This window comes from Gopherus evgoodei, unplaced genomic scaffold, assembly GCF_007399415.2.
Source record: "Gopherus evgoodei ecotype Sinaloan lineage unplaced genomic scaffold, rGopEvg1_v1.p scaffold_33_arrow_ctg1, whole genome shotgun sequence".
Taxonomy (NCBI): Eukaryota; Metazoa; Chordata; order Testudines; family Testudinidae; genus Gopherus; species Gopherus evgoodei.
Genome location: NW_022060005.1, coordinates 4,360,470 through 4,369,274, shown reverse-complemented (window position 1 = coordinate 4,369,274; position 8,805 = coordinate 4,360,470).

The following is an 8,805-nucleotide window of genomic DNA, read 5'->3' as shown; positions in this document are numbered from 1 at the left end:
TTCAATATCCAGTAAGAATGAGTGGCTAGTGTAGACACTTCCTACATCGATAAAAGAAGTTTTACCATCAATGCAGTAAATCCACCTCCAGGAGAGCCACTAGTTAAGGCAACAAGGAATTCTTCCCTTGATCTATCTGCATCTACAACAGGGGTTAGCTCAACCTAACTACGTCACACAGGTTGTGAAAGCTTTCACAGCTCTAAGCGATGTAGCTAGACTGACCTAAGTTTTCAATGAAGACCAGGTCTCAGGAAGAATATTGCTACTACAGCATAGCTACAGCTGTGTCACTGAAGTGCCATAGTGTAGATGCATCCAGAAGTGTTTTTTCCATAGCTCTAGTTTATTCCCCTTTCTCAGAGGCTGTAGAAAGGTCACCGACAGAATTCCATTGTCTGGACCGGGAGTTAGGTCGATCTAGCTGTGGCACGCAGAGCACACAAAGTTTCACAGCCCTGAATAACATCCCCAGGTTGATCTAAGTGTTAAGTGTAGAGCAGGCCTAAGCAGGGTTTCCCTGGAGTAGGCTGAAAACAAATGGGCTGAGGGATTGCCTGGCAGCTTGGTGTGCATGAGCCGAAAGCCAGGAGAACCAGTCCTGAGTGTGAGCCAAGAAGGAAACTGAGAGACAGAGCTTGCTTCAGGCCCAGGGTTCCCCAGAAAGGCAGATGTGGAGTTCTGAGTAAAGAAACTGCCGACTGCTGTTTGTTTGTACCATGTTCAGGGACAGGAATGTGTGGATATTGTTTGTAAATAATAAAGATTGCACCAAAGAAATACCTGACTCCTATAATCAATTTGTCCTGCCAATGGAGAAATTACCATTACCAGTTACCATTACCATTACCGTTACCAGTGTTGAAAACACTGGTTAAGGCTCAGGTCAAAGGATCAATGGTGCAACCCGAGTCAGAATCTAGACCTGTGGAGGCAAATGCATTGGTGAGAAACATTTGCGGGGAGTTCCAGCAGCAAAGAGCCTGTGCAGAGGAGCAATTGCTACTAACTGGGGACTTGAGCACGTCCAGCTTTGTGTGCCGAGCACTCCCCATTGTCTCTTCTCTCTGGCCTGATACTCCTCTGCCCAGAGTCAGACAAAACCAAAACATTGACCCCTTGCTTGTATTTCCCTCCAGCAGACCCAGTCAACACAGTGATAATGAACTTGATATTGGCCCAAGGAGAGATAATGACAGGAAGAGACTGGGGCAGCTGGAACAGGGTGGGGGATTGGGGTGGGGAATGGGTTGGATTGTTACTTTTCCTTTTGTGGTTGGAGTTTTACAAAATTAAAATCTAAACTCTTCTTTCTAGCTCTTAGCTCATGTTTTGAATGGACTGGGCTGTGACCTTTAGATTGCGATGACATAAATGTTAGAGGATTTACCATAAAATCACCCTTGAGCTCAAGGTTTGCTCCAGATTAATGAATTGTTGCCATTTTCATGCATTGTCACTAACACACAGCAGCTGCCTTTGACCTTAACCCAGGAAACCCCTGTAGCTCAGCTGGTCCCAGGTGGGTGGTTTGATGTTCAGCAAGACGCAGCCAAGCCAATGCTCCTCTGCACACACATTGTCACTGATATAACTCAAGGGGGTTTAGTTCCCACCTATTGTTTCTGTGCAAGTCTGTGTGTGGCTGTGGATGCCCTCACTTTGTATTAATATAACCCATCTGCTGGGGGGAGCTGGCAGCAACCAGGCCTGGGTTCAATATCTAGGGCAGTGGTTCCCAAACTTTAACAACCTGTGAACCCCTTTCACTAAAATGTCAAGTCCTATGAACCCCCTCCTAAAAATGAATATTTCCAGGGATATTCTCCATGACCTGAGTATAAATTATAAAAGCAGTGATCTTGGAAACATAACATTTGTTTTTATGACATGCTTACTACAAACTATTTATTATTAATTATCATTTATCATTACAGTATTTTTATTACATTATGAAAACGACAGCACACTTCCAAGCTCTCACTTTCGTAGCTTGTGTCACTTTGAATAAGCCTGTTATAACACAAGGCTCCTAGGTTTCATCAAGGAGCATCAGATGTGAAACAGCAGGAAGGTATTTAAGAAGCCAACTCACAGAGTTCCTCTTACACAAGCATTCAGGTCTTGAGCAGTCCAGGCAAACAATGCGCATTACAACAAAACTTAAACTTGTTCTTCATAGTAATTTAAAAAACAATCCTAGCTGCCTATTTAATTTTAAAAACAGCAAAAACTATCCACCTCCCTTCCCATTTCTTCTAAGGAGTCTTGAAGTTTAAATTTCCTCAATGTGATAGAGATGCTGGCTTTGATCTGCTTAGCTCTTGGAAGTCCAGGAGATCTGGGCTGCTGACCCGGGCTGTCCAGGGTCCCTAGGGACAGCTCTGTCTGCTATTAGGGAATTTGTCCCTGAGAACCCCCTGTAACATTTTGCAAACCCCCAGGAGTTCACAAACCCCAGTTTGGGAACCACTGATCTAGGGGTTCCTTTTCAACAAAACAACAGAACCGGCTCCAGCCCCACCCAGTAACCTGAGAAAATTACACCCCACCCCCGGATGCCTCTAGAGGCAAATTACACACTTCCTCTCTCGCAAGCACGGAGTCTGAGTGTAGAAAAGAAATTTTGAATGAAAGGAGGGAAATTGCACAGCATTCCTTTGGGGAAATGCTGCAAGCTGGATTAATAAACATAAAACCATGAGCGAAACAACCACCTGGAATACCTTGGGCAGTGACCATTTGTCTCAGGTTTTAATTCAAGCAACCAAAAGTTCTTTTAATGTGCCCACCCCTTCTCCCTCTGCAGCACTCACAGTGAAGACCCAGAATGTAGAGGTGCATCTGCAGAGTTCACCTCTCACCCTGGCGGGGGCCAGGGGATGCATCTTGCTTGCTCCACTGTCCAGGCACTTGGTCTGGCACCGGCTGCTTTGCCAGCCACTTACAGCTCTACTTACCACCAGCTGCTCAGCCAGTTATTGGCTCACCACCCCACACTCTCTGGGACATCTTTAAGTCATACCACTTAGCACAGCTCTCAATGATTTCAGCTGCTAATGGGGGAGCCTCACTGGTAGCACAGACAGGGCAGTCTATGGTATCAGAGAAACTCTCCCAACGAAGATCTAATGATTAGACCTGACAATCAGTGATTGCGGATCTGTTGGTATGTAACAAAACTCCCCATTGAATCTTAACCAGCTCTGTGATTACACAGTGGACACAGAAAGGATTGGATAGCATCCAGAGCTTATACCATCTAGTACAGATAACTCACCACCCTCTCACACCTCCACTGGTCTTTGGCACCAACATCTCCTGCCCAGCAAGGGCACTTTAGTTGAGGGTGAGCCCCTCAATCAGGGTATGTCAAGCACATACTGCTGCCCTTGATTCACACAACAAGGGTAACAACACTGTAGTACAGGGCTCGGCAACCTTTCAGAAGTGCTGTGCCGAATCTTCATTTATTCACTTTAATGTAAAGTTTTGCGTGCCAGTAATACATTTTAATGGTTTTTAGAAGGTCTATTTCGATAAGTCTATAATATATAACTAAACTATTGTTGTATGTCAAGTAAATAAGGTTTTTAAAATGTTTAAAAGCTTCATTTAAAATTAAATTAAAATGCAGAGCCCCCGGACCAGTGGCCAGGACCCAGGCAGTGTGAGTGTCACTGAAAATCAGTTCATGTGCCGCCTTTGGCACATGTGCCATAGGTTGCCTACCCCTACTTTAGTACCTCTGCCTCCAATAACAAACGGACTTGTGATCCAATACTAGCCAAAAGGGATCATTTGGGCAAAGCAGCCCCATCATGCTGTGCACCGAGGCAGGGTGGGTGTGTTCAGGGGCAGCTCCAGGCACCAGCCCTCCAAGCACGTGCCTGAGGCGGCAAGCCACGGGGGCACTCTGCCAGTCGCCACTAGGGCGGCAGGCAGTGTGCCTTTGGCGGCTTGCCTGCGGAGGGTCCGCTGGTCCCGCGGCTTCGGCGGACCTCCTGCTGGCACGCCTGTGGGAGGTCCGCCGAAGCTGCGGGACCAGCGGACCCTCTGTGCTTGGGGCGGTAAAATGTCTAGAGCCGCCCCTGGGTGTGTTCATTCAAACAAGGGCAGCTCCTAAAGTGCTGTTCCCTAGCTCATCAGTAGGTGTCAGGAGAGAGCTCATTCAGACCCTGCTTACATTAAGAATGTCCTGGTTTGGTTGAGGGCACATCTACACAGCACCTGGGAGAGGTGTCATTCCCAGCTCTGGTGCATATAAACTTGCTGACACTGCTGGAGTGAGCACACTACCAATAGCAGTGAGGCTGCAGCAGCAAGAGGATGGATTGGACTAGCTGTTGGAGGAGAAGCAGCTCCAATGTCTCCTGGAAGTGGAATCCCAGTGGTGCAGGGGGGCTGCAGCCAGCGCTCCAAGGAACTCTGAACATCCCCTGTCAAAGGGACCTAAGTGGGTAAAGTTACTTTTATGCCAAAGTCTTCGCGTGATCTGGGTCTACGTTATGACAAAAGGCAGCAAGTGAATGAGACAAACCAACTGGAGTCTGAGCGGTGGGAGGGGATGATGAGGGAAAAGTAAATCTCACTTACAGATTGTGTGGCCTGGGATGGTTGTGAGGCTTCATGGATGTTGGGTCCATTGCTGGGAGATGCCTGAATGAGAGACAAAAGAGATGGTTTCAGACCTTTTTATATTAAATACCTGAGTGTGTCTCTGTCTATTTCTCTGGCATAATTAAAAAACAGCTCTAGGAGTTCACACTGGGGACACTGTTCTAATATGAAAGCCTTAAATCTCACCTCTCTTCTCCTTTCTTCTTCCAGACACTCTGCTGTCTGAACTGGAGAGAATAGGGGGAAAGCCCTACGACCATTCAGACAGGGTGAGATTTTAGGAGAAGATTGTCTTTAAATTATGAGAAAATTCCAGTGCAAACATCTCCATGGGATTGTAGCTAAAGTTACCAACCAAAGCGACAGTGGCCAGGACACACAGCCCTAAAACTAGCCCATTTAGCAGTGAGGAGATCCAGGCACACTGGAACAGGGAAGACCAGGGGCCATGGTGGTAAGGCCACTGAGGCCTGCCCATTTTTTAACATGGGCACAGTTTGGGGGCAGGAGGCCACTTCAAGCCTTGGGCACGTGTGGAGTGTCACAGGCAGTGGTTGTTCTTTAGGCAGGACAGCTGATCAGCTCCTCCCCATGAGGAACAGCCCCTGCCTGCGGTGCCAGCTTCTTCCCAGTGCCAGTCCCTCTCCGTGCCCCCCCTGCACAGGCTGGGGGAAGGGCTGACTTTAGGGTGCACAGGCTGTGCTATGCTGGGGCCTTATGTCCTGGCCCCAGAATGGGGGTGGATTTTACCTCCCCAACCCGCCTGCACTGCATGTGCAGAGAACCCAGTTTTGGGGGTGCAGTGAATGGCACTCAGGGTGACTGACCAAGTCACTCAGAGATTGATCCAAAAGCCTTTAATGTGACTGGGAATCTTTCCTCTGCTTTCAAGAGGCACTAGTTCAGGTCATGGGATCTTCTTGTGCCTTGGGGTCTATGCTGGCAAAAGAAGTTTATTAACACTCAGGTTATCGGCATCTCTGGGGAAGTCGCTGGTGAAGGTTTCTCAGTCATTGTTTGACACAAATTACTAAGATCCATTGTACTTTGAATTATAATTTTGATTGTTGAACCCCCAGTGACCACCCAATCAGCATCTTCACTGACATGAGCTGTAAATATCTAAGGAACACAGCTCTGAGCACCTGTCCCTTTGCCTTTCTCGCGACTGCTGGATTTCCATGTCTGCTCCCAGCTGGCTGCCCCTCCAGTCTTTCACAGGCCCCCTCTGTTTGTCCCCAGATCCCCTCCTGCAGCCAGGCTGGACAAGTGGCCTGAGAGCCTTGGAGACAGGAGATCTCTGGTTAGCCCATCCCCTGTACAGCGCAGGAGCTCCAGCGCCAGCTCCCCTCACACCCGCTGCCATCTGCAGAGAGCCAGGAGTCCCAGAGAGCTGGGGAGACTGTGCAGGGAAACAAAAGCAGGAGCCGCCAGGCTAAGAACAGGTGTGACGGCTGCTCTCTTGGCCAGCACACCCAGCACTGAACCATGGATCCCTAGAGCTCTCTGTTTATCCCACACCCTGTGCACTGCAGGACCCCTAGTGCCAGCTCCCCTCAAACCGGCTGCCCTTGGCCATTGGGCCCCAGTTGTCACCTAGTGGGGAGGAGCTTGGTCACTGAGTCCCTGGCCTCTCTGCTGCGACTGACAAACAGGGAGAAAATCAGTGCAGGCCTTGCTGGGTGTGGTCGTGTTACAGGGTCACTTGCCCCACTAGGGCCCAGGCTGAGATCCCAGCACATTCCACAGGCCCCTGAGCTGCCATCAGATGGACTTTCAGCCTCGGTCCGTGTGGTGGGGGGGGAGGAGGAATTGGGTTATTGCCCTGGGGGAGGGAGGAGATTTTAGCTGCCCACAGACAATTTAACACTTCTAAAGCTTCAACTTTTTGAATCTCAGTGTCCAGTGTTATTAAATAGTTATTGTCTGACCAAAATATTGTCCGATCCCCCCATAATTTCCAACAGCTGTGAAAATTTAAATTGGTAACAATTGGAATGAAATGCTGAAACCCAGATTTTTGTGCAACTGTTGTCGGGGATTCTAACCCAGATGGCAAAGTTCACTGTCTGACCGCGAGAGAGACAGGCAACACCAGCAAGGTCCGATCAAAAGCTCTTTATTGACAAGTGCATGCATCAATAGAGAGTAGCTTGTCTCCAGAGAGAACCAGCCTGCTCTTTACATCTTAGTATAAGCCTACATAGACAGTTCCGTCGCGTCATAAATTATTCACTTGAGCAACCCACCCCTTTCTTCTAACAACTAGAAACTAGACACCTTTAGTATACATGTATGCCTAAAGTTAGAAATGTAGGGGAGTTTAAAACAAACAAAGAACAAAAGCAGGGAGTGAAAACAAGGATGCTGGGAAGCTAGGGCTCTTATCAGTTCTTCAAAGGATCTGCTCCTAACACAGCACATCTGGTATTATGCCAGGAATGCAGCCTCTCCCTTATCTCACTTTTTCCCAGCGTTTGTGAGACATGCTGCTTCTCAGTGTTTTCCACTCAGGAATTACCCAAAAACCTCTGTTAGCCTGACTTTGGTCAGGTTGGCATACCTGGTTTTGTCTGCTATATTTTTATTCAGGCCTAACACTGTGAAAGTTTACAATAAATATAAAAATTGCTTAAAATGAGCATTATCTGTCAAACTTATATAGTATAAAAAAAAAGAATTCCACCGAGTCTGACTATCGCTCCTTAGGGTATGGCCACATTTGGAATTTCAAAGCGCTGCCCCAGCAGCGCTGCGGGAGTGCTGCCGCGGCAGTGCTTTGAAGTGTGAGTGTAGTCAGAGCGGCAGCGCTGGGAGAGAGCTCTCCCAGCGCTGCATGTAAACCACATCCCTTATGGGTGTAGCGTGCAGCGCTGGGAGCCGTGCTCCCAGCGCTGCTGCCCTGATTACACTGCCGCTTTACAGTGCTGTATCTTGCAGCGCTCAAGGGGGTGTTTTTTCACACCCCAGTTGCAGCGCTGTAAAGTGTGAGTGTAGCCAAGGCCTTAGACATACACACCCTGCTCCTGCAGGCTCATCCTCACAGGGAGATCCGACATCCATGTGAAGCCCCAGTGACCCTCCACAGCAGCACAGGGGCTGATTGCCAGACCACAGCCCTAGTGGTTAATTTTTCACCACAACCTCCAGGGCTGTAATCTTACAGGTAGGCCCCTTCCAACTGAACAGAGTAGGAGTCAGTTCCAGGAAGGGGAACACCCCCTTGCTGCTGCAGGCGGGGCATAGTGTGAATTCAGGAATTTGAAACAAAGCCTGTTACAAACTGACCAGAGGGAGCCATGGCTGCAGAGAACCCCGTGGAAAGTCTCCAGAAGGAAGCGACATGTCCCATCTTTCTGGAGTATTTCACAGAACCTGTCACTCTGGAGTGTGGGCACAATTTCTGCCAAGCCTGCATCAGCCAGTGCTGGGAGGGATCCGATATAGACATCTCCTGTCCTCAGTGCAGACAAACTGTGCAACAGAGAAACCTCAGGCCCAATAGGCAGCTGGCAAACATGGTAGAAATCGCCAAGACTGAGTTTACAGGCAGCAAGGGGAAGAGGAGGGGACAGGTGTGTGGGAAACACCAGGAGGCTCTGAAACTATTCTGTGAAGAGGATGAAACACCCATCTGTGTGGTCTGCAGAGAGTCCCAGGCTCACCACACTCACATTGTAGTTCCCATCCAGGAAGCCGCCCAGGAGTACAAGGTACAGATTTGCTGTCCACTCTAATGGATAATAACTTTGGATTTGAATTACAGATTAATGGCATCACAAGTTTCCTGAGACAGGTGTAAGTGTGTCACTCAGCTGTGTGTAGCTTTCATTGCATGAAAGAGGCTGTACAAATTAATGATACTCCAGCCTGGCAAGAAAGGCAACAGAAAGATTTAAAAATTTTCTGATGTGGGAAAGCTTTCTCTGAGCAGCTGAATCCTTTTCAAACCGAGCTCCCACCAGTGAACTAAGGGAACTCTCCGCAGACCGGAAATTATTAAATGACCAGTGAGGTTTGATTCACAAGAGCTGCAGGCCAGACTATGTGAGAGTGCTGCCTTTAGACCGGAGAAGGGGGAGTTACAAGCTGTGTCTGTTATTACTGATTGGATCACAGTGTTTATTATGGTTATTGGTATCCCAGCAGCCCCTACACTCCCCAGATGAGATCTGACCTCGATTG